The sequence below is a fragment of the Pleurodeles waltl genome, chromosome 10 (genome assembly GCF_031143425.1).
Source record: "Pleurodeles waltl isolate 20211129_DDA chromosome 10, aPleWal1.hap1.20221129, whole genome shotgun sequence".
In the NCBI taxonomy this organism is placed as follows: Eukaryota; Metazoa; Chordata; class Amphibia; order Caudata; family Salamandridae; genus Pleurodeles; species Pleurodeles waltl.
This window is the reverse complement of record NC_090449.1, coordinates 147505188-147530753: the sequence shown is the minus strand read 5'-3', so window position 1 is coordinate 147530753 and position 25566 is coordinate 147505188. Positions and strand designations below refer to the sequence as shown.

Below are 25566 nucleotides of genomic sequence, written 5' to 3'. Positions count from 1 at the left end.
GTCGTGTGGGGGCAAGGTTCTCAGCTGTCTTCCCTGTACACATATTTGCTTACAGAGAAGACAATTGAAATCTCTGCATTCTGCAAGAGAGCTACTTGACAGCTCTCTCTTGCAGAAACCGGAATTTGTTTGCTTTTGTATGGTGGGAGTTGTTTGCTCCCTCAAAGTAAAAGCAGACAGCTATGTCCTGGGGGAGGTCATAGGAGGAGCTGGCCCTGGGGGTGGCGATCCCATGTGCCATCTGTGGCTTCTCGAGGGGAGCCATGCGGTCCCCCTCCCACGAAAAGAGCCCCGGGGAGGTGATGATCCACCGTGCTGTGGGGTGGGGGTCATAAACTGTTCCCCTTTCTATTTTTTTTCCAGGGGGAGGTGGTGTCCCCCAGGGCTGCGGTGGACCACACTGCCCCCTGCATATAATTTCCTGAATGCCCAGGGGAGGTGGTGGTCCCTGGGGCTGCGGGCGTGGGGGCCATGCGCCCCCACGCACACAATTAGACAATTACATTGGGTATGGGCCAGTCCTGGGGCTGCAAGGAGTGGGGGGGGGCGTCCCCCTGCATTCCATTTACATCTGTGCCCTGGGGAGGTGGTGGTCCTCAGAGTTGCGCTGGGGCAGGGCAGCCCCTCTCACTCCATTTACATTTGTGCCCCAGGGAGGTGTTGGTCCCTGGAGCTGCAGGGGGCCAATTGGCCCCGCATATATAATGTTTTTGGCCCTGGGGAGGTTGCAGGCCCCTGGGGCTGTACAGGGGCTGAGCACCCCACCACCTACATTAGATATCAGTGCCCTCAGGACATGGCCCGCCCGGGGGCTTAGGTATTAAGAAGCGCTGGAGCCTGCACTTTTTAAAAACATTTTTTTTTTTACTTTTGCTGCAGCCCCCATTACAAATTCACAGCAATTTTTTTATAAGTGCTTTATAGCCCTGGGGTGTCCCTCTAGGAACTCCACCACCAGAGCTAAAGGGTCAGGGTGTACCTTTTTTCCAGCATGGCTGCCAACACTTCCTTGTTGAAGTGTTGGCAGCCAATCAGATCTCAGCACGCGATCAGGAGGGTTTGCGGAGCCTTTGCATCCCTACATATATACAAATTTGGAATTTCTCAAACTACTGAATAGATTTACACTAAATCACAAAAAGTCGTTTTCTGGGCCAGGCCCTAGCTTTCTGGCAAATTTGGTGTAATTCCGCCTAGTGGTTTCTGCTCTATTGCTGTTCAAACTCACTATGGAAAAATGAATGGGGAAAAGTGTTTTTGGTCCCTATCCCCTTTTTTCCCAACCCCCGCTTGATGGATCACCCAGAAACTATAGCAACACAAAAGGATGATGGACTGAGTGCTGAACAATGCAATCACTCACCCCCAGTCACAAATCTGGGTTTAATCCATTGTTCTTTTGCTCACCATGCCACCCCAGTTTGTACCCAGCCATATGCAAATCAGTCTTGACCCTGTTCCTCATGGGAACAGTCCAGCCCGAACTGCCAGGCCAGGTCCTCCCTGGACCGGGAACAAGCATCCTGGGACCGGTTTCAGGGTATTACCCTTCATCAGCCAGGCTAGCTTGAATCCAGTGGCACAGTGAGCAAGGGACCCACGTCTGGGCATACCCTTCCCACTTGGGGCAACTTTAGCAACACAAAAGGATGATGGACGGAGTGCTGAACAGGGTCAAGACTGATTTGCATTTGGCTGGGTCTGAACTGGGATGACGTGGCAAGCAAAATAACGATGGATTAAACCCAGATCTGTGACTGGGGGTGAGTGTTTGAAAAGTTTCAACACTTCGTCCATCATTTTATTTTGTGATGTCACCCAGAAACTAACCAGACAGCAGCTCATTATGTTGGTTGGCTTTCGTTATAAATGCTGTGTCCCATCTATAGAAGAGGTACAATGTAATCAACGTCAGTACAAACTCCATTACATTTATACAGTTACCCTCTTGGACAAGCATCTTCATTCCATTTACTTTTGGCCTCCCAATTAGTGGTTGTCTGCGAAATTATATGGAATTTCATGGAAATTGTACTTTTAGTATCTTTTGTGGCCTTTTTCACTGAATAGCATACTTCAAATAACAAAAATGATATAAAATACCTGCAGGTGCTTAGTTTTAGCAGAAAATGTCTCCTCGCAAGACATTTTCTCCACAAAACAGTATCCAGTGTTTAAAGATTAGGTGTATTCACATATTGCAAAATCGAAAGTGTTTTTTTTTTTCATAAAATTTTATATGGTCATTTTTGAAGATTTTGCTAGTGTGATTTAACTTTTATCTAGGCTTACTGTCAGCAAGAGTGTAATTGTGCCAAAGCTTGAATTTCTTTAAAAATGTTGGTGGTTTATATTGTGCCACTATGTTGCATTTTGGCCAATATGGAGTGAATGATATAAACCTGCAGAGGTGAGGGTTTCACAGCCCAAGCTGGCGGAGTAGAAGAATGGGCACTTCAGTAGCCTTTAATAAATGTAGACGAAAAGGAAAGCAGCATTAGGGATTATGGAAGTGGAAAGTGGAGCAGGTACAGAATGGGAAATGGAGGTTGTGATGGCATTTGTAACCTACACACGTGTGCGTTCGCACCTTATTCGAGGTGTATTGTTGCAGGCTCTTTCTATGGTGGTTCACCATGTGTTGGCCCTGGGGCTGTGGCAAGCAATGGGTATTATTTCAGACAGCTGTACTAATGTACTGTAGGTGCTGATAAAGTGACTTAAAGTGATCGCATCTGGTTACTCCGCCTGGTTATACCGCTCCCCTTTGATGGAGTGTCACTCTGCTGTTGCCTATGATAAGGACAGAAGGTCAGCACTGTACATTGTAATTTACAGTCAGCAAAACCCAATATATATCAGTGCTGAGCCTAAATATGGTGGATCTAGCAGATTAAGGGTTTGTGGGGCTGCCTTTTATTAGTGGTGGATTCCTGATTGATTTAGATATATTTCAGATTTAAAACTAAGGCTTTGAAGGGCCAGGCTTGTAATGTACTACAGGTTGTGTCTTCTGCACCTTCCCAACCTTGAAAGTTATCTTCTTGGTAGGAAATTTTATTGTGCTAGCTTGCATAAATGCTTTGCTTTGCTGCGGAACGTGAAGCAGTCTAGCAGAGTAAGCTCTGTGTGTTTTTTAAAGTGTCACTAAATCGGAGCACGAAGAAAGACCAATAGAAATCAAGCTATTGTGTCTACTCAGAGTTCTTTATTCTCAACGAGAGCCTTTATTTCACAATAGTGAATATGCAATTTAGCCAATGTATGTGCATAGCGAAAGGGAGAAACAGTCCAAAATATTAGGTTTACACTGCCTGCAGAGGCATTTTTCTTAGGCTTTTGGCTCCTGTCCAGATAAGCCGTACACATGCTGTTGAGCTCAGCTTAGAGGTTGGAACCAGTTAAAGAAAATGATAGATACCTTTTTTCTCCAGAGAATATGATGTATCCTGCACTTGTTGCCTGGAAATAAAGCATTTAAACATGACATGTATCTTGATTGGCATTGGCTTTTGCCCTGTCGCAAGAAGATTTAAAAGACTAGTTTGAAGAGATGTGTAATCAGGACGCAGAGTTTGGAAGTTGCAGGCTAAGTCTGAGACTAAGACAAGAAAACAAAGTACTTTTGCCATACCCTGTATGGTAAAATGTGTTTGCGTTGCCCAAGAGAGTAAAGCAACTGCAGTGTTTTGGGGCACAGGCACAAAGTGCAATGAACTGGGATCTGCATGCAGTAGATTCATATAATTTATCCATTCCTGTAGCCGAAAGAGCTTTCACCCAGCTAGCTATGACTGAACAAAACATCTGTAATACCTGCTGGGATCACAGAAGGACTGCACCTGTTGGTGAGTCTGCATTCTTTTGGTTCTAACTGAATCTTTGTAGCCCATTTCATCTTTCTGTATGCAGGAGACGGAGACCATGGGTTTCCTCTCTCTTCCTAAGTCCTTTCAACTACCTCTCTACTTGAAGATACAGCACAGCCCTTTATTTATCTATGTTATATTATTGCGTCCATAGAAAAAAGTGTACCAGAGGGACCCCTGATAACCCACAGGTGCCCTTAATTTTGGATTTTGTTTTTTTTCAACCAATCATTTTGGAAATACTCCTGGTGATCCAATTTCAAGTATTATTATGATCATTATTGATGCCCTGATCCACAAAGGTAACTTAGACATTTGAGTAATTTACACTTTTAAGAAAAGTTTACTACTTTGGGCTACTGCACCAATAAGAGTGTAGGTTGCTATTAAAAAAAAAAAAGACAAGTAGTAAGTCCAGCACCACACACAGCCAGCTGCTGGTACTTCAACACTCTCTTGTGGAAAATAACGGCGGCAGGCAATCAGTAGCCACTTTGTAGTTATAGTTAGGATTACCAGAGATAGGAATTCCTCAGACGTTTTTACCAATTTTACCTTTTGCACCTGTTTCACGAATCCACACAATTGGCAGATGATGCAGAATTTGTGGAGATTAGTCAAGGGTTTCAAAGATAAAAGGGGGGGGATGCGTTTTTCCACCAGTGCATTTTCCAGACTTTTGTATCTCACGTAGTGTGAAAACAGCTGAACAGATTTACATGAAATTTGGCTAATGACAGCATTTCCAAACGTTAAAGGCAGCCATGTTGTTTTTAGGTACTCTTTGCCTATCTTCTGCATTTTGCCCTTAGATGTCGGTGAGTATTAGGTTTGATATTTTCCTCTACATAGTATCACTTTATTAAAGTGGTATTAGATAGGGAAAAATATTTATAAGTTTCTATATGTTTAGAAACAATGTACAGAATTTTGTGGTACTGCCTCAGGAGTACTGCAATACTAAAAATAAGTTAAAAAATGTAAAACACTATGTTTTACAACTACAGTATATTTCAGTGTATTCCCATATTTAAATCTTCAGTGAACAGTCTACGAAGTACTGTAGTATTAGTACAGATTATCGCTGTACTTGAAAAATGTTTTTTTAAAATGCACAGTTCTCCCTAAAAGGCTGTAAAAATATGTAGAAAATTATAATTACATTTTTTCTACCTATTAACACTTTATTGGAGTCGTAATAGGTAGAGGGCAACACTAAAACTCTCTTTTTACCAAGAACTGAGATCTTAACCCGAAATGCAGACATTTGTAGTAAAAATGACATGGCTGCCTTTTACCTTTGGTAAACACAGCCACTAGTCAATCAAGTCTTAGGCCCTCATTATGACACTGGTGATAAATCCAGTTTACCGCAACACTGACGGCTGCCAACTTCCCGCCGCGATGGCAGGTAGCCGTTCACCATATTATGACAAATACACACCAGTCTGACAGAGTACAGCCACATAAACAAATCCGCCAGACCAAAGGTCAGTGATAAACTGGCGGTCTCAAAACCCACACTGTTATGCCAACAGAACAATGCCCATCACATTATGACCGACGAATCACCACGGTGGACATTTAACGGCGATAAACCATTGGCGGTACATACCGCTGGGCACAGAATTGACACCCACATACAAAACAACACAACGTTGGACAATACCAACAGCACACACCCAACAACCATACACACACCACACCCACACATCCACACACTATAAAACACACACCCACAGTACTCACAACCCTTTACGCATACAAATCATTTGCACAAGACTGACACCAAGACCACTGCGAAAACTAGACCCAGACACCACTCATCCATACATCCCTCACACACTTCACATCACACACCCCAACATAATACCCAACACACCCTCACCAACACACATCATATAACACCCATGGCACCACAAAGGCACCCTTGTTTCACAGAGGAGGAGTTGAGGGTCATGGTTGGGGAAATTGTCAGGGTAGAGCACAGGTGCAGCAGATATCAATAGCAAGGAGGATGGAGCTATGATGGAGAATCGTAGACGGGGTCAACGCCGTTGGACAGCACCCCAGAACAAGGGACGTCATCAGGAAGAGGTGAAACAACCTACGGGAAGGTACGTTCCATAGCAGCAAGACACCAGCTCGCTATACAGAGGACTGGCGGTGGACCCCTGCCTCCTCCCCCACAACTCGCAGCATGGGAGGAGCACGTCTTGGCAATACTGCATCCTGAGGGCCTGGCCGGAGTTGGAGGAGGACTGGACTCTGGTAGGTCAGCTTTCAACAATCATCACCCCCATACCTGCATGCCATCACACACCCTCACCCTCACTCCCATCACACTAATCCCAAAGCCAAGCCCTGCATGCTGTACCAATGCATGGACACCCCGCACAGCCCTGCATGTACACTCATCACTAAAGCATGCACAGCACAGGGAAACTAACAGTCCCACCATACACCAACATACACAACCAAAAGCTGGCAGGGCAACACCAACCATAGAGGGGAAGCCAGGGATGTACAAATGTCATACACATGAAGCATAATATATCATTTACATCCCACAGGTACCCGAGCCAATGTCACTGGAGAGGAGGTGCCATCACTATCCAGTCCCCCAACAGAAGAGACCCACAGTGATGACAGTAACTCTGGACAATCTACCTGGCCCATTCACAGACCGCCACAGAGCCTCCCCCATCAGTATCCAACACCACAGCACCCACCCAGCGTCCCCAAACCTCTGTCCCCAGGACACGTCAATCAGCAGTGTGCCCACCTGTACAGGGGCCCAAGGCCACACCTCACACACAAGACAATCAGAGACCTAGGGTCAGTGGCAGGGGGCACACCGTTCAGGGGACAGAGGCACAGGCCAATAGGGACACTGGGAGGACTGCTGTGCGCCAGGGGGAGGACAGGACCAGGGAACGGACTCTCCAGGAGGCACTCTTCAAGATCCTGGGAGCGTACCAACATTCCCAGGACACCATGGGCCAGATCCTAGACAAGGTGCAGGAGAACAGGCGGCTTAAGGAGGGACAGTATCAGGGGATCAGGGAGGACATTTATACCATCAACAACACCCTGATCTTCATAGCAGGGGTGCTGGCAGACATGACCAACGTTATGAGGGAGGCAGTGTCACACCAGGTCGCCCCCTGCCACTAGCCAGTCATCTGAACAGCCCTCCACTTCCACTGCCACTAGTGGCCAGGAAGCCCTACCACAGGACCAACAGGCCACCAGCAACCTGCAGAAGGTGAACCACCCGCAAACGTTTCCTGCAAACCAGACAGAAGCCAGAAACACTTGCCAAGACCACTGCCAGGAAATGACTCTCCTGATTGCCCCCCTTGTGTCCCACTCAGTCACCTTGTCCACCTTGAACTGCCATTGCTCCCCTTCCTATGTCCCCATGGACAATGCACCTGTGCTACAAACAGACTGGAACAGCAACCTGTACTTTCCTTCATCATCACCCCATCCCATTGCACTTTCCCCCCTATATATTAGCACTACAATAAACACCCTTGGATAAAAATAGACTGAGTATTTCATGTATTGATTGAAACAGCTACAACCATTGCAAATTAACGGTACATAGAATGAGCATAGAATTAATGACCTGTATCTGGCTGTTGTGATTGTCAGTCACCAACATCCGCAAAATGAATATCCAGAGGTAACAGTAAGTGGGCAAAGAAGTGGGAAATGCCAGCATGCCAGTGCCACACAGAATACAACCAAAGTCATAGAAATGTAAAGTTGCACTTTCTCACCTGTGTATCATTGGAAGTACTGACGTATCACAGATGTTCTGTTGCCCACATCCTCATCCTCACTGTCCTCAGGGTCCACTGCTGCCACAGGGGCATCTCCAGTCTCCTCCTCCTCCTCCTCCTCCTCCTCCTCCTCCTCCTGCAGAAAAGGCATATGGCGTCTGAGGGTCAGGTTGTGCAACAGACAGCATGCCACTACTATCTGGCACACATTCTTGGGTGAGTAGCACAGGGTTCCACCTGTTAGATGGAAGCACAGGAACTTGGCCTTCAGGATGCCAAAGGTCCTTTCAATGATCCTTCTGGTTCGCCCATGTGCCTCATTATAACATTCTTCTGCCCTTGTCCTGGCATTCCCCACAGGGGTCAGCATCCATGATAGGTTTGGGTAACCAGGGTCACCTGCAAGTTTTGAGGGGCAACATTTAGCCACACAATATCCTATATGGCCCACACCATAGGCATACACCACCATATACTGGGTGGGAACCAGGGCTCACCTTTTAGCCACACCGTATGCTCCTGTAGTTGGGCCATCACTTTTGGGATGCTGCTATTCCTCAGGACAAAGGCCTAGGAGAGGATCTACATTGCATGTGCTGCTGTGTCCTGTACCTGGAACCTACCATGGCCTTTGTGACCAGGGAAAGGGCCCCAGCCTTCACTTCTGAGGAGTTGGAGCGACTGGTGGATGGGGTCCCACCTAGTACGGACTGCTGTATGGGCCTCCAGACCAACAGGGGAGTACACTGTGGGCACGATGCATGTGGCATGAATGCATGGAGCTGTGTGTGAAGGCCTCGTGTAAGGGGGGTGGGTGGAGGTCCTCTTGGCAGTGTATACGTTGTTTGCTGGGCTATGTGTGTGCCAATGGTGATAGAAACGGGTATGGTGGGCCAGTTATGTAACTGGCAGGACTATTTGTCTAATGGTATTCTCATGCCTGTATTGCCTCTGCAGGTCAGCGCCCATCTAAATAAGGGAATATGGCGTGCCATCACCAAGTACGTGTGGACCCTGGGGGTCTATGGCAGGCGGAGCACCCACTGTCGCAAACGGTGGGAGGACCTGAGATGCTGGGCACGAAAAACCGCAGAGGCCCAGCTGGGGATGTCCTTCCAACGAGGAAGGGGTGCCTATCGGACCCTGACCCCTCTGATAGCCCACATACTGGTGGTGGCCTACCCTGAGCTGGATGAGCGCTTGAGGGCATCACAGCAGCCACAAGGGGGTGAGTACAGTGGCTATCATTGAAACTCACGGCTGGAGGGGTGTTATCCTGGTGGTGGTTGTGTGTCAGTGGGTGCCCCTAGGCCAGGCCAGACATAGCAGCATAGGTCCTCTGGTGCCTAAGGGTTTGATTGTGATATACTGCTTACCTAGCTTGTTAGTATTCACTGCTGGTCAGAGCTGCGTGGGTCCCAGGAAGTATGTGTCCCTCCTCATTCCTTGTTGAGAAGCCATTCCACTGGTAGTGCCATGCATAGTGCGTAGCCCTGTTCCCGGTGTGTGAGGGTTCTGTGTACGCCAACGGTGGTGTTGGTGCAGTCATTGGCCCAGTGTATACCTTGTCTCTCTCCCCTTTCTTGTTTTGTCATCCTGTTCTTATGTGCATTAAATTCATGCAATGTCTGTTTCAATTACCACCCTCCACTGTACACCACTACACTCTGCCACTCCAATCTATTCCATTCCATGCTATTGTACTCTATGCCAATCCACTCTACATTACTCCCCTACACCCCACTAACACTAATCCACTGTATACTATTCCACTCTTTGCCACTCCACTCTACACCACTACAGTGTACACTATCACACTCTGCTTCACTCCACTTTGACATTCCAGTGTATGCAGGTACACTGTACACCCTTCTACGCTATGCTAATCCATTGTATGCGATTCCACTGTATGCAACTGCACTCTCTCACTACACTATATACACTATTCCACTGTATGCCACTACACTGTACACCACTGAACTGTATGCTATACCTCTGTACTCTATTCCACTGTATGCCACTCTGGGACAATGCACTCTATGCTATTACACTGTCATCACTCCATTCTAAGGTATTACATTCTGCACTACTCTATGCAAATCTACTCTACTCTATTCTTGTCTACCATAGTCCACTCCACTCTACACTATTCCACTGTACGCAACTCCACCCTTACACACTTGAGTGTACATCACTGCAGGGTACACTATTCCACTGTATGCTGCTCAACTGTATGACATTCAGCCTATGCCACTCCACTGTATGCTACTATACGCCAATACACTGTACACCATTCCACTGTAGGCAATTCCACTATACGATACTCCATTCTGTGCCATTCTACTCTATGCCACTCTAAAAAGTGCTCTCTACTCTACCCCTTTCCACTCTACAACGCTGTATGCCACTCTGCTTTATGCCACTCCACTATATGCTTTTACACTGTACTACACTCCGTCTACACCACGCTAATGTACGTTATTTTACTATGCCAATAACACTCAGCGTTATTCCACCGTACACCACTCCACTGTATGATCTTCCACTCTATGCCACTACATTCTATGCTAATCCACTGTATGCCACGCTTCATAGAACACTCCATGCCACTCTATAGTGCAGTTACACTGTACACTACTACAGTCTACCACACTACACTCTACCCCGCTCCACTCTACACTACACTCTACAGTATTGCACTCTACAACATTTTATTTACGCCACTATACTATACACCACTCCACGCCACTCCAGTCTATCCTATTCCTCTGTATAACACTACACTGTACCACGCTCCACTCTGTGGCACTCCACTCTACACTACTCTACTCTGCTATACACCACTCCACTCTACGCTATTACATCCTGTACCTCTCCACTCTACACCACACTATCCCACTCCATTGTATGCTATTCTACTGTATGCCACTCCTGTGCACGCCACTCCACTCTATTCCAGTGTACGCCACTACACGCTACCTCACTCAATTTCAAGCAGATCCACTTCGCAACACTCCATTGTACGCCACTCCACTCTTTGCCACTTAACTGTACAGCACTCTACTCTATGCTGTTCCATCTATACGCCACTCCACTCTAACACACTCCATTCGCTCTGCACTGTAGACCACTCCACTGTACACTACTCAGCTGCATGACACTCCAGTTTACACCTCTCACTGTATTCTACTACACTATATATCAATACACTGTAAACTATCCGCAACTCCACTTTACAACACTATGCTATTCCACTCTATGCCACTTCAGTCTATGCCGCACCACTCTATACCACTCCAGTGTACTCCAAAGAACTCTGCCCCACTCCCTGTACACCATTCTGTGGCAATCCAGTGTACACTATTACACTGTATATCATTCCATTCTGTGCCACTCCACTCTACCCCAGTCCACTCTTCTATACTACACTCTACCCTTATCTACTGTACAACACTCCATTTTAAGCTGCTCTAGTGTACGTTATTCACTATGTACAAGTCCACTCTACGTCACTACACTGTAAGACAGTAACTCTCAGTTATTCTACTCTACACCACTCAACTGAACATCACTCCACGCCACTATAGTGTATGCTATTCCACTCTACCCCCCTCATCTACCCCACTCCTGTGTACACTATTTCACTGTATGCCACTCCAGTGCATGCCACTCCACTCCATTCCACTACACTGTACCTCACTCCACTCTATGCCAGTAATCTCTAGAAAACTACACTGTATGCCACTCCACTCTGTTATTCCACTATATGCCTCTCTACTCTAACATACTCTACTGTACGCCACTACACTGTAAGTGAATCCACTTCACACTTTTAGATTGTATACAGCTCCACTATATGACGCTTCATTCTATGCTAATCCACCCTATCCCAATCCACTGTACACCACTCTGCTGTAGGGTATTCCACTGTACACCACTCCATTCTCTGCTGTTCCACTGTGCTCAATTCCCCTTTCACTACTCCACGCCACTCCACTATACACCATGCCAATATATACCACTACACTCTACACACTCCACTGTACACTATTCCACTCTGACGCTCAATTCTGTGACTCCACTCTATGCTGTTGTACTGTGTGCCACTACACAGTACCTCACTCCATTGTACGCCACTCTCCTCTGTGCCACTACACTGTAGGCTACTCAACGATATGCTATTACTCAACTACACTTCACTCTGTGGATATATAAGTGAAATACTGGATGTTTCACTGTGTATCTCTGTGTGTACCGGAGTGTATGTGGGAATGTCGGTGTATGCATCAGTGTGTCCCTGGTTGGGCCAGTATATGCATCAGTGTCTCCCTGGGTGCGTCAGTATGTGCCTGAGTGTGTCAATGTATGTATCAGTGTGCGCCTAGGTGTGTAAGTGTATGCGTCAGAGTTTGAATAAGTCTGTGCCTGGTTGTGCCCGTGTGTGCCTCAGTACATCAGTGTATTTCAGTTTATGCATCAGTGTCTCCCTGGGTGTGTCACTGAGTGTGTCAGTGTGTGGAATTCCCCCGGGACATCTTGTTTGGGGTCAAGGGCTACAAGTTTTTATGTTTACTTTGTCCTTGGGACAAGTAGGCCCAACCCCCTGCAGCACAAACCCTTTGGCTGCCTGATTACAGAGAGTGGAACTCTCTGCAGTTGAGTTAATGTGTTTCCAAAAGATAAAGCTGTTCGAACTTGTGGTTCATTATTTGAAAGTCTTCATTATTAGGGTGAGTGCTGTAAATAAATGTTTTAAGGTTACACTTCACTACTGACGTTGGTTCCAGTACAAAAAAAAAAAAAACGTGTATACACATGTTTGAAAAGTTTAGGCTATGAGGCTAAGTTTAATGCTCCCAGAATGCTCTCTGATTATATGCAAATGAAGTGTCATTTAGTAAAATGTGTTGATGCATGCTAGTATTTCCCAAAAATATTTCTAATGGAAAATCAGTGTAACCATTTTCAACACGATTATGGGAAGCATGAAAATAAACAAACACTGACAAAGCCAACTGATCTGACGTATTTTTATAAGTCTTTTAGTTTCATCAATGCATGTCTTGTTTTGACATGGCTTTTGTAACACTTTATTGTTGTGGGAGCTACCAGGCCCTCAACATTGTAACAAACACTGGCAAACCCCCCCCCCCCCAAAAAAAGTTTTTGAACTCTCTAAAAGCACACCAGCAGCATAACAAAGGCCCCGCAGCCACCCTCCAGGGGGCCCCTTCAGCACAGCACCTGCCCTGAGTGAGTCTGGAGAGGGGGCTCCTCCATGTTCTTTACAAAGGGGCACCCTCCAGTTTAGTTAAGTCACTGATTGCCACTGTAGTTCCTGACACTGAACAAAACTACTTTGTGTGGCAATATGCTCCTTGTGGAAGAGCAGAATGCGATCACTCACAGTAAAGCCGGCCGAAAGAGAGAGAAATAGAAGTTTAATAAAAACAAAATGTCTTTGTTAACACCAGACCTAATTAGGGACCAAGACCCACATGTAGGTAGCTTTTTGCATGTCGCAAACAGCGATTTTCGCTGTTTGCGACATGCAAAAAGCACACTGCGATGCACAAACCCAGTTTTGCGATTCGGTAACCTGGTTACCGAATCGCAAAACGGGTTTGCGACTCGCAATTAGTAAGGGGTGTTCCCTTCCTAATTGCGACTCACAGTGCAATGTAGGATTGTTTTGTGACCGCGAACGCGGGTGCAAACCAATCGCAGTTTGCACCCATTTCAAATGGGTGCTAACACTTTCGCAAAAGGGAAGGGATCCACACTGGACCCCTTCCCCATTGTGAATGTCACTGTAAACATTTTTTCAGAGCAGGCAGTGGTCCTCTGGACCACTGCCTGCTCTGAAAAAATGAAACGAAAACGTTTCATTTTTCATTTTTGTTATGCATCTCGTTTTCCTTTAAGGAAAACGGGCTGCATTACAAAAAAAAAAAACTGCTTTATTGAAAAGCAGTCACAGACATGGTGGTCTGCTGTCTCCAGCAGGCCACCATCCCTGTGAGGGCCGCCATTCGCGAGGGGGTCGCAAATTGCGACCCACCTCATGATTATTTATGAGGTGGGCATTTGCGAAGCCCTTGCGAATCACAGATGGTGTCAGGGACACCATCCTACATTCGGATTTGCGACTCGCAATTTGCAGGTCGCAAATCTGAACCTACCTACATGTGGCCCCAAATTCTTAAAGAAAGTCACAAAAGTGCACCCATGGTATATGTTGTACCCTATAAAATATTTGTGAACTGTATTTTAGCATGGGTAAATACGATGTGTAGATTTGCTCATGTAAAAATCTATTGACCATTTGCAAGTTCATTTTCCCTCCAGCCACTTTCTTCCCAACCCTGGAAGAAGTTCTAATTCTGCCATTGTCAGGAGTAAATGTCCAACCTTTCTTATTATGGGAAAATATTAGAGAGAAGCTGGTAAAAATCTTTAAAACATGCAGGTTAGTAGGTTTGCAGACTCAAAGGCATTCCAGCCCTGGAACTATTGCTTAATGCTTCCTCCAGCCCCAGTATGCAGATCTGCAGAAAGGTGTCAAAATAAGGAAATTGTTACAGTAGGGATTGAAACTGCAAGTATTTAAGCCCTACTATGGTAGTAGCCCTGGCATAATCCGAGAGGCTATTATCAGAGCACTTACATAATGAGATTGCTGCCATAATTTGTCGCCACACTACATGGCACCAAAGGGACAAGTAGATCTTTTTACAGGACAAGTAGATTTGAGAAGCAACCTGTCCACTGGACAAGTAGATATTTTAATAAATTCCACACCCCTGGTGTCTGAGTGTGTCAATGTATGTATCAGTGTATGCCTGGGTGTGTCAGTGCATGCATTAGGGTGTGCCTAGATGTGTCAGGTGTGCATCAGTGTGTCCCTGGGTGTGTTAGTGCATGCATCAGTGTGTGCCTAGAAGTGTGAGTGTATACCTCAGAGTGTGCCTGAGTGTGTCACTGTATGCATCAGTGTGTGCCTGGGTGTCTTAGTGTATGTATCAGATGTGTCACTGTATATATCAGTGTGTGACTGAGGGTGCCAGTGTATGCATCAGCGTGTGACTGAGTATGCCAGAGTATGCATCTGTGTGTCCCTGGGTGTGCCAGTGTATCCATCAGTGTGTGCTTGGGTGTGTCAGTGTGTATATCAGTGTGTGCTTGGGTGTCTCCATGTCTGCATGAGTCTGTGCCTGGGTGTGACAGTGTTTGTCTGAGTGTGACAGTGTCAGGTTGTGAGCATGGGTGTGAAAGTGGCAGAAGAGTATATGAGTGTAGGAGTGGCTATGTGAGAGTCAGTTTTGGTATGAGACTGTGAGAATGTCTAGGTATGAGAAAGGGTGTAAGATTGTCTGGATGTGAGAGTGGGTGTGAGAGTGTGTGTCTGGGTGTGACAGTGGGTGTCAAACTCTCTGTATAGACCGTATAGTATCTGAGTGAGTATGTGCATATGAGTGGGCGACTGTATAGGAGAGTGGCTGATGGAGTATCTGTCTGGATGTGTGAGTGGGTGTGAGAGTGTTGCTGTAAGTGTGAGAGTGACTGGGTGTGAGAGTGGGTACAAGAGTATCTACCTGGGTGTGAGAGTGGGTGTGGGAGTGTGTGGGTGTGAGAGTGTGTTTTAGTCTGAGTCTGAGTATGAAAGTGAGTTCAAGATTGTCTGGGTGTGAGAGTCTTTCTTGGTGTGAGTGGATGTGCGTGTCTGGGTGTGAGAGTGGGCGTAAGAGTGTGTGGGTGTGAATGTTAGTACGGATGAGAGTGGATGTGAGTGCCTGTCTTAGTATAAGAGTGCTGTAAGAGTGTCTGGGTGTAACAGTGGATGTGTGAGGGTATGTCTTGCTGTGAGAGTGTGATGTGAGTGAGTATGAGAGTGTCTGTCTTGGTGTGAGAGTGAGTGTGAAAGTGTCTGGGTGTGAGAGTGAATACATTTTCCGAGATTCATAGATCAATCCGCAAGGCTCAGTGTGAACCCTCCAGTCCCCCACCCGTGAATCTGCATATCTTGGAAAACATTACAAAATATTTGTCATGCATTTTGTTTTTTTCAAATTACGTATTCCTCAGGCACATTTACCAGATCCCTCTGGGTTCTGGAAACTCTTACCCTGACCTCTTTATATGTATTGCAGCCCACATTTCAACCCCGGGACCGTTCCCCAATAAAATGGTACCCCCAACTTTCCTTTTGGGTTGCGGCCAGCCAATCAGAAGCTTCAGATGGCTCATGGATCCGTGGATTGATCAGCAGTGGATCCGCGGAAGATCCGCGTCCCTAAATAACTATATTTCTTGGCTTTAAATATCTCCAAAATTACTGAACGGATTTGCACCAAAAGATGAAAAGCGTGCTTTCGAGACCAAGATCTAGCTTTCTGACAAATTTGTTGTCATTCGATTCTATATAGAATGGGGAAAACGTATTTTGGACTACCCAACCCCCCTCTTTTTTTTGTTCTTGGCCCCCCAGACTTTCTAGAAAGCAGCTGAACTTACCAAAGTATACATTTTGAAAAGTTATTAGCAAAACAAAAAGCGCTTTGCTTATGGTAAAAATGGTCCTAACTATAACAACCTAGTGGCGACTGCCACTAGGTAATTAATATAAATATATGCTCACTGGCTGCACAGCTGACACTGCTTGATTTTCAAAAAGCATGAGTGAAGATTCCAATTGGAATGTGGAATCAGTGCAGTCCTGACAACTCTTCAGATATGCAGAAATCAAGTGGTATTGTCAGTGATGTTCAGTCCATCCAGGAGTTTTTCCTCTGATTTTCCAGTAGTTCTTCCTTTAAGACATGTTCCATAGGGAAAATCTTGAAATCTGATAGTAAATGGTCCACAAGGGTTGAAATGATTGGCTTCAGGCTGGTCAAGTTTCTTTTTAATTATTGCTGATTTGTGGTTTCTGAATCGTATACAGACGTCATTCACTGTTTAAAACAATATGTAGGCCAAACAGCTTTGGCACTGAATCACATAAATAATGCATGTTAAGCGACATGTAAGATGTCTTATTCCATAGGTCCTTCTGGTAACAGAGCTAGTTAATGATGATGTTTATAAAATGTATTCAATTGTGATGCACCTTTTAGAACCACAGCAGTAAATTCCTGCATGTGTTAAAGCTTGCTTAAGCTCCGCTCTCACAATAAGCAATTGTAAATTGGGAGCTCTGCGGTAAGCAATGACTGGAGTTTTTAGAAAAAAAGCTTTTGCAATTTTTCACAATTGGATAGTTAGGGAAAATGTGTTTGCATTATATTGCTGTAGTTGGGAGCTGGTGGATGATAGTCCACCACAAATGGGATTCTGTCACTGTTGTTTCATCCACTGGTATTCCAAATAAGTGCTTCCCTGGCTAACTGCAGAGACTTGTCAGTTTGTTGCAGTACGATATGCAGAGGATAGCCTCACTTTTTAAATAATGTTACAGTCTCCTGTAGATGGTCTTTAAAGGTGTCTTCATTGCTGCAGATGCGTCTTATTCTGAGTGCTTGGCTGTAGAGGATGCTGAGTTTAGTGTGGAGTGGAGTGGGGTGACATGAAGTCCAATTTAGATACATTTAGATACATATGAGCATCTGTAGGCATGTGGTACAGATCCGTCAATTTTTTTGTTCTTGAATGGTGAGTAGCACATCCAGAAAAATGAGATGATTCTTCTTTTTAGTATTGCTGCTGGTGAATTTAATGGTAGGATGGATTCTGTTGATTAAAAAATAGTTCCAATATTCTGCTTCCTGCATTCCATATTATAAATATGTCATCAATGAATCATAGCCATACCAGTGGTTTGATGCTAGAACTCGAAAGAGTATAGTCCTCCAGTTAGCCCATGAAGATATTTACATAGGAAGGAGCCATCAGAGTGCCCATGAAAGTTCCTTGAATCGGTTTACAATTGATGGTAAAATTGTTGATTTTAAGGATAACGCTTGCAAAGTCGGTAAGCTCATTTGTTGATGGCTTTTTCACAGTTTTTATATGGAGCCTCAGATAATGCCATAAGCGCATCTTTATGTGGTACATTGATGTATAATGATGTAACATCAAATGTAGCCAGAAGTGTGTGTCATCATCAAAGGTGTAGGTTTGGTTTAATTTTTCAAAAATCTGATGGAAGTGACCAGTGCCCTTAAGAAATGAAGGAAGGTCCTTGACAATGGGCTGGAGGTGCAGGTCGACAAATAAAAATAGTCTCTCAGTGGCTGTATCATTGCTAGAGATGATGGGGCAGTCAGAATAGTTCATTTTGTGAATTTTGCAAAAGCATATAAAATCTCCCAGGTCTTGGTTTGGATCTACAAGTATATCTGCTGTTTTTTAATCAATGCGGTATAAGCTCCTTTACTTTGCAACGGTGTTCTTAATTTCTTTGTTCAAGTCCTGTGTGGGACCAGTTTCTAAAGGTTTGTAAGTTGGTATCCAGCTATTGTCTCATTCCGTCCTCAGTATTGTCACATACTTTCATGGCAACCACTGCACCACCTTTGTCTGCTGGTTTTATAATGACTATTTTCTGTTGAAGGTGTGGAGAGCTTTTCTTTCCTCTCTGGTGATGTTATCAGAAGTCGTTTTAGTTGTTGATTTTTTGAGTTTGTTAATAGATACATTTTATGTATTAAGAACAGAATTTCTACCACATTGAAAAGTCCATGATTTGGGCTGATGGAACTTCTTAAATGCATCTGGAAAGTAGCTTGGCAGATCAACATTAGAATTATTGTTAAAGTACTCTGCAAGTCTACATCTTTCAGAGGTTTTTATGTCTCTCTTCATGATGGCCGTATTATGGTCTTTAGGTTCAGGACAGAAATAGAGGCCTTTGCCCAAGAGGTTTATTCACCTGGTGATAGCAGCCCTCCATTCTGATGGATACAACTACCTGTGGATTCCTCACCTCATGAATACTCCCATGGCGCCAGCATTCTACGGAAATCTTCTTACTAGTCTCTGCACGTCGACGAGGACGTCACTGTCTCGCACGCGACGCCGTCTGACGTCATACAGGCAATAAGAGGTCCTCGACGACGTGCGGACGTCAGTTCCCTTTTTTCCGTGCATTCGAAACGGTTATCTTCGAGGGAGCAACTGTTACTCTTGCGGTTACAGTGTATATCTTGCTGCGTACTCTTTCTCTGTGGAAATAATGTCGCAGAGAAAGTCTGGATTTAAGCCTTGTCGTGAGTGTGGAGGCAAGATGTCGGTGACGGATCCTCATTCCGATTGCCTTTGGTGTTTGAGCTCCGACCACGACGTCTCGACTTGTGATTCGTGTCAGCACATGAATCCGAAGGCCATTAAAGAACGCGAGGCGAAGCTGTTTATGGCCAAGTCAAAGGAGAAGCATCACAAGAAAAAGTCTTCTCCAAGACATCGGCGTCATCGAGACTCCCGGCGCCGTAGAGAATCTCGGCGTCATTCAAGGGAGGCTCGTTCCAGGTCTCCGGATCGGCGCCGGAGGACATGGGAGGTCAGCCCCACGGTGACGCCGCAGCCTTCGACGCCGTTGCTCTCTCCGACGTCTCCAACTTCGCCTGGACAGGCGTCGGTGATTGAGGTATTGGAGCCTCAGGTGTTTTCTCCGGCGCAGACGCCGAGGCCGGCGTCGGGGTCGCCTCCGAGTCAGGCACCCCAGTATCCGGCTTTTCCCACCCCTGGAGCCGATAGTTCCGCATTCTTGAATGCGATGTATGCCATCTTCCAACAGATGGCTCCAGGGGGTGCTCCGGCTGGGCCTTTGGCCTTTTCTTTGGGTGATCCTGCGCCTCTTCGGCCGGCACCCTTTATGCCCTTTCTCCCGTTTGGGAACGTGGGCTCGGCGCCAGTGTCGGCGCCGGTGGCCGCTCCGATGGCTTAGGAGGGATTGGCCCCAGGGATTTCCATCCCGTCGACGTCGAGATTTCGGCCTGTGACTCCGGTGGGTCCATCCGTTTCATCTGCTCTTCAGTCGGCGCCGAAGTTACCTGTGGCGGCGTCGGTGGCTTCGGAAGATCGGCGCCGATCTCCGACTTCGGCTGAGGTGTTGTCGACTCCGCGGATTGAGCAACGACTGCATTCAAGGAGGCGTGCTCTCCGGGTACTAGAGGAGCAGGAGTACCAACGAGCCCTAGAGGAAGGAGAGCTAGAGGACTCGGGTGATGGGCTGCGTGGACTGGAGTCGGCCAGTGGGCTGGACACTTCCCCTGAGTGGGACCTTTCGTCCCCGGGGGAATATACCGAGGAAGCTGCTTCCTTTCATACAGTGGTACGGAAGGCAGCTAGTTTTTTGGACCTGCCTTTGCCGGTGGTGGAGGCGAAACAAAACCTTTTGACAGAGGTGTTGCATCCGGCCTCAGCCGCGGCGGAGCCTCTATTACCTTTTAATGACGCTCTGCTGGATCCGGTTTTAGAGGTGTGGAAGAAGCCGGCATCTTCCCCAGCAGTTCACAGAGCCGTGGCCAGGAGGTATCGGACGGCTCCAACTGATCCTGGTTTCCTATCTAGGCACCCTACGCCGGAGAGCTTGGTTGTGCAGGCCTCCTGTTCGTCCAAATCAGCGCCTGGTTCTTTCCCGACGGTGCCTGGGGACAGAGACTCAAAAAAGCTAGAGGCGCAGTCGAAGAAGATTTTTTCGTCCTGCAGTCTGGCGTTAAAAGCCACTAATGCGACCTGTATCCTGGGGAGGTATATTCATGCTCTGATGGATGACATCTCCTCTTCGTTTACAGAGCTTCCCCAGGGTCTTTTGGATCTTGTCTCTGATGCCCAGGCTGCTGCGACCCAAATTATCCAGACGGGACTGGATACCACCGACTCGGTAGCCAGAGCAATGGGCACAACTGTGGTGGAAAGGAGACAGGCCTGGCTACGTAACTCGGGCTTTTCGGCAGATGTACAGTCCACATTGTTGGATCTCCCGTTTGATGGGGACAAACTGTTTGGGGCTAAGGCTGATTCGGCCTTGGAACGTTTTAAGGAGAGCAGGGCCACGGCTAAGTCGTTGGGACTCCAAGCTCCTTCTTCCACGGCCTCTTCCAGATTCTTCAGGAGGTTTCGTGGATTTGGGCGTGGCTCTTCCTCCTCTTCCTTTCGGGGAAGATATCAGCAACCTGCCTCTTCCCATCCCTATAGATCTTTTAGGGGGAGGGGTAGGGTCCGCACCAGGGGAGCCTCTCAGCAGCACTCTGCCTCTTCCTCATCCTCTGGCGGGGTGCAGCAGGGGAAGCAGCCTTAGGCTTCCACCATTTCCCACTCACTCCTCTCCTGTAGGGGGAAGATTACAGCATTTTCTCACCAAATGGGAGACTGTTACGTCGGACACTTGGGTTCTCAGTGTTGTGGGAAAAGGCTACACCCTTCCCTTTCGGGAGTTTCCGCCCCTCATCCCGCCCGCCCTTCGTATTGTTCACAAGAACACCTCCTGTTGCTAGAACAGGAGGTAGAAGTCCTCCTTTTAAAGGGCGCGGTGGAGTTGGTCCTGGAGCAGGAAAGGGGTCAAGGAGTTTACTCAAGGTATTTCCTGATTCCCAAGAAGGATGGTCGTTTGAGACCAATTCTGGACCTGAGGATCTTGAATTGGTTCCTCAAGCAGGAAAAGTTCAAGATGCTGACCCTAGCACAGGTGCTTTTGGCGTTGAACATGGAAGACTGGATGGTGTCTGTCGACTTGCAGGATGCTTACTTTCATATCCCGATACTCAAGTCACACAGGAAGTATCTCCGGTTTGTGGTGGGATCGCAACACTACCAGTTTGCGGTCCTTCCGTTTGGTCTTACTTCAGCACCTCGAGTCTTCACGAAGGTGATGTCGGTGGTTGCGGCAGAGCTCAGAAGGAAGGGGATAGCAGTATTCCCTTACTTGGACGATTGGTTGATCAAAGCCAAGTCCCCGGAGCTTGTGTTGCGTCATCTGCAGTCAACAACCCAGTTGTTGTTCGACCTGGGCTTTTCGGTGAACGAGCCCAAATCTCACCTGGAGCCCTCTCAGCGCCTCCTGTTCATAGGGGCAGTACTGGATACGACATTGGATCGGGCCTTTCCTCCGCCTCAGCGGATTCAAGATATTCAGGATTTGGTTCCAATGTTTCGAAATGGAGCGGTAGTTCCAGTCCTCAAGGTCCTTCGTCTGCTCGGTCTTTTTGCCTCCTGCATTCTGTTGGTCACGCATGCTCGCTGGCACATGAGGGCTCTTCAGTGGTGCCTCCGAAGGCAGTGGTCTCAACACAGAGGGGATCTAGAGGGTACTGTCAAGATCTCCAGAGATGCTGCTGTGGATTTGAAGTGGTGGATTGCAAGCAACAATCTTTCACAAGGAAAACCGTTCCAGCAGTCGCCACCAGTGGCCACAGTCATAACGGATGCTTCCACTCTAGGGTGGGGAGCTCATCTGGGGGATCTAGAGATCAAAGGTCTTTGGTCTCCAGAGGAACAGATTTTTCACATCAATCTGTTAGAGTTACGGGCTGTACGTCTGGCTCTCAAGGCCTTCCTCCCTTCCCTTCGTGGTCAGTCGGTACAGGTCCTAACGGACAATACTACCACGATGTGGTACATAAACAAGCAGGGAGGAGTGGGGTCGTACCTTCTCTGCAGAGAAGCTCTTCGACTATGGTCCTGGGCAAAGGACCATCGGATTTGCTTGATAGCAAACCATCTGGCCGGAGTCTTGAACGTGCGTGCGGACAGTCTCAGTCGCCACTTCTCGGCAGACCACGAGTGGCGTCTCCATCCAGATCAAGTCCGTTTAATCTTCCAGAAGTGGGGGTTTCCTCGGGTAGATCTGTTCGCCACTCGAGAGAACGCGCATTGTCCGTTGTTCTGCAGCCTTCAGTATCCGATGCAGGAAGCATTGGGGGACGCGTTTCAAATGACCTGGTGCGGCCAGTTGCTTTACGCGTTTCCTCCCATACCCTTGATTCCTCGAGTATTGAGGAAGATTCGCCAAGACCGGGCTCTAGTAATCGTAATAGCTCCGGATTGGCCAAGGAGGTTGTGGTACTCCGACCTTCTCCAACTCTCAACGTGCCCGCCGCTCCGTCTCCCTTTCAGGGCAGACCTCCTCTCGCAGTCGCAGGGGCAGGTTCTACACCCCAACCTCCAGAGTCTGCACCTACATGCCTGGAGATTGAACGGGGCAACCTGAGTTCCTTCTCTCTCCCGCCTGAGGTAGTGGATGTTATATTAGCGGCCAGGCGACACTCCACTAAATCTATCTACGCTAATAGGTGGTCTAAATTTGTTGCGTGGTGTGGAGAGAGGCAGATTGATCCTTTACAAGCTCATCTATCGGACGTTTTGTCTTTTGCTCTATCTCTGGCGCAGAAAGGTTGTGCAGTGGCTACCATTAAAGGTTATTTATCGGCCTTGTCAGCCTTCATATGTCTTCCAGACCAACCATCTTTATTTAAATCCCCTATTGTTATCAGATTCTTGAAAGGTCTTCTAAATCAATATCCTCCAAAGCCATTCGTTATGCCGCAATGGGATTTGTCCTTAGTCCTGACTTTCCTTATGGGGTCCCCTTTTGAACCTATGCATTCTTGCCCCTTGAGGTATTTGTTTTTAAAAACAGACTTCCTGATAGCTATAACATCAGCAAGGAGAGTGAGTGAGTTGCAGGCCTTATCAGTAAAACCCCCTTATACAACTTTTTATGGGGATAAGGTGGTGTTGAGGACCAAGGCTGCTTTCCTCCCGAAGGTTGTTTCACCCTTCCATTTGGCTCAGACAATTACTTTGTCCACGTTCTATCCTCCGCCTCATCCTTCCAAAGAGGAAGAAAGACTGCACCGTCTGGATCCAAAGAGAGCGTTGAGCTTCTTTATCGATAGAACAAAGGATTTCAGGCTGGAGGATCAGCTGTTTATTGGATACGTGGGCAAGAGGAGAGGAAAGGCAGTCCACAAGAGAACACTATCCAGGTGGGTTGTTCTTTGCATTAAAATATGTTACTCTTTGGCAAAGAAGGATCCTCCTGAGGGCATTAGAGCTCATTCCACCAGAGCTAAGTCGGCCACTTCGGCCTTAGCCAGAGGTGTTCCTGTGGTCGACATCTGCAAGGCCGCAACTTGGTCGTCCCTTCACACTTTTGCAAAACATTACTGTTTAGATTCTGAGGTTAGAAGGGACGGCCATTTTGCACGGTCAGTGCTGCAGGATTTCTTGGTTTGACCATTTAGGCACCCACCGCCGGGCGTGGTACTGCTTTGGGACTCTATTCATGAGGTGAGGAATCCACAGGTAGTTGTATCCATCAGAAGAACGAGTTACTTACCTTCGGTAACGACTTTTCTGGTGGATACATTAGCTACCTGTGGATTCCTCACGGTCCCACCCGCCTCCCCGTTGCCTTTATGGTCTTGCCATGTAATCCTTGAGTGCGCTCCTCTTGATCTTTGAGGGTGCAATAGATGTATATATATAATATATTTATATATATATATATAGGTATATGTGTATATATCTTTATGTATATACTTGGTGTGTGTATATATTTTTAAAAGAAAGAGTTTTATATATATATATATATATATGTACATAAAAAAGATTTACAGTTATTCATACAATGTGGTGTATTTTTACAATATAATGGATGTTGCTTTGTTCTTTCATTGCATTGCCTGGTTGTTCTCATGCACGTAAAAAATGATTGGTACTGACGTCCGCACGTCGTCGAGGACCTCTTATTGCCTGTATGACATCAGACGGCGTCGCGTGCGAGACAGTGACGTCCTCGTCGACGTGCAGAGACTAGTAAGAAGATTTCCGTAGAATGCTGGCGCCATGGGAGTATTCATGAGGTGAGGAATCCACAGGTAGCTAATGTATCCACCAGAAAAGTCGTTACCGAAGGTAAGTAACTCGTTCGTTAAGTCAATAACTCTATCTGATATCTGGAAGGATTGTAGCTGGCTGGCGCTGTGCATTCTTTCTTGTCTTATAAACCTTCTGTGTTTTATGCTGTTTACCCACAGGACATACACTGACCAGTATATCTCCAAAAACAGAATGGTTTATGAAGTGGGGTTGGGAGAGGAGGTATATGAAATTTTAACATGTCCCTTTCACATTTTGCAGATTTCATTTTAAAAGCATTCCTTGCTGTCATATGTTCTACTTCTGCTATCCTCTGTGGTATGTATGCCACTTCAGAGTCACTTGTGTTCTTTAAAAGTTCCTGTTTTTTTTGTAGCTTGGTTTTAAGCATCTGCATTTTTTAAATAGTTTAATACATAGTGATAGTAGGGCCATTGATGAGTTATGCAGTAAAATATTCCATGAGGCAGACCATTCACAGTTACTTAGTTTAAAAGGTGGCTTAATCTCCAACCCCATGAGATAGGTGTTAAGTTTATTTATAGGTTTGTAAATGTGCTATTTTAAATGGCCACTTATGATTTTCTCCTGGTTGAACAGTGCTTATCTAGGATTAGGATGTAGATTGGTTCTTCACATGGTGGTTGCTTCTGGCTTCAGCGTCGGATCCAAAGAGGATGCAGATTTGTAATCCCAAAAACAGTACACTAGAAAATGAAGGATCACAAGGTAGGGTTGTTTATCCACACTCCTGCTGATGCGGAGACCTGGAATCAGGAACTTGCTGAGGACCTATTTTATGCATGTCACAAACCACTATCCAGTTGCTTTGAAGAGAAGCTTTGTGACAGAAAAAATTACTGCGTTTTTCTTTCTATTAGTTAGGTAAACTTATGTATCCATTGCAGAAATGTATGTCTAACTCAGTGGCATCCGCTTTGAATCCCAGCAGGTACCTCATGCTTTTTATGTTGATAAAATGAGTACTCATTAGTTGGTTAACAATAAACATCTGTTACTTGTCAATAGCACCATATTTATTGATGAGGGTGATTAGAGCATGTCTCCAATTTATGGTGCAGGTA

General features: G+C 46.4%; 1 protein-coding gene across 4 annotated transcripts in view; it reads left to right on the top strand.

Moving 5' to 3' along the window:
* The window catches only part of DHRS7B (dehydrogenase/reductase 7B), a 152349-nt gene that overhangs the window by 28151 nt on the left and 98632 nt on the right, over positions 1-25566 (top strand). The window lies entirely within an intron of this gene.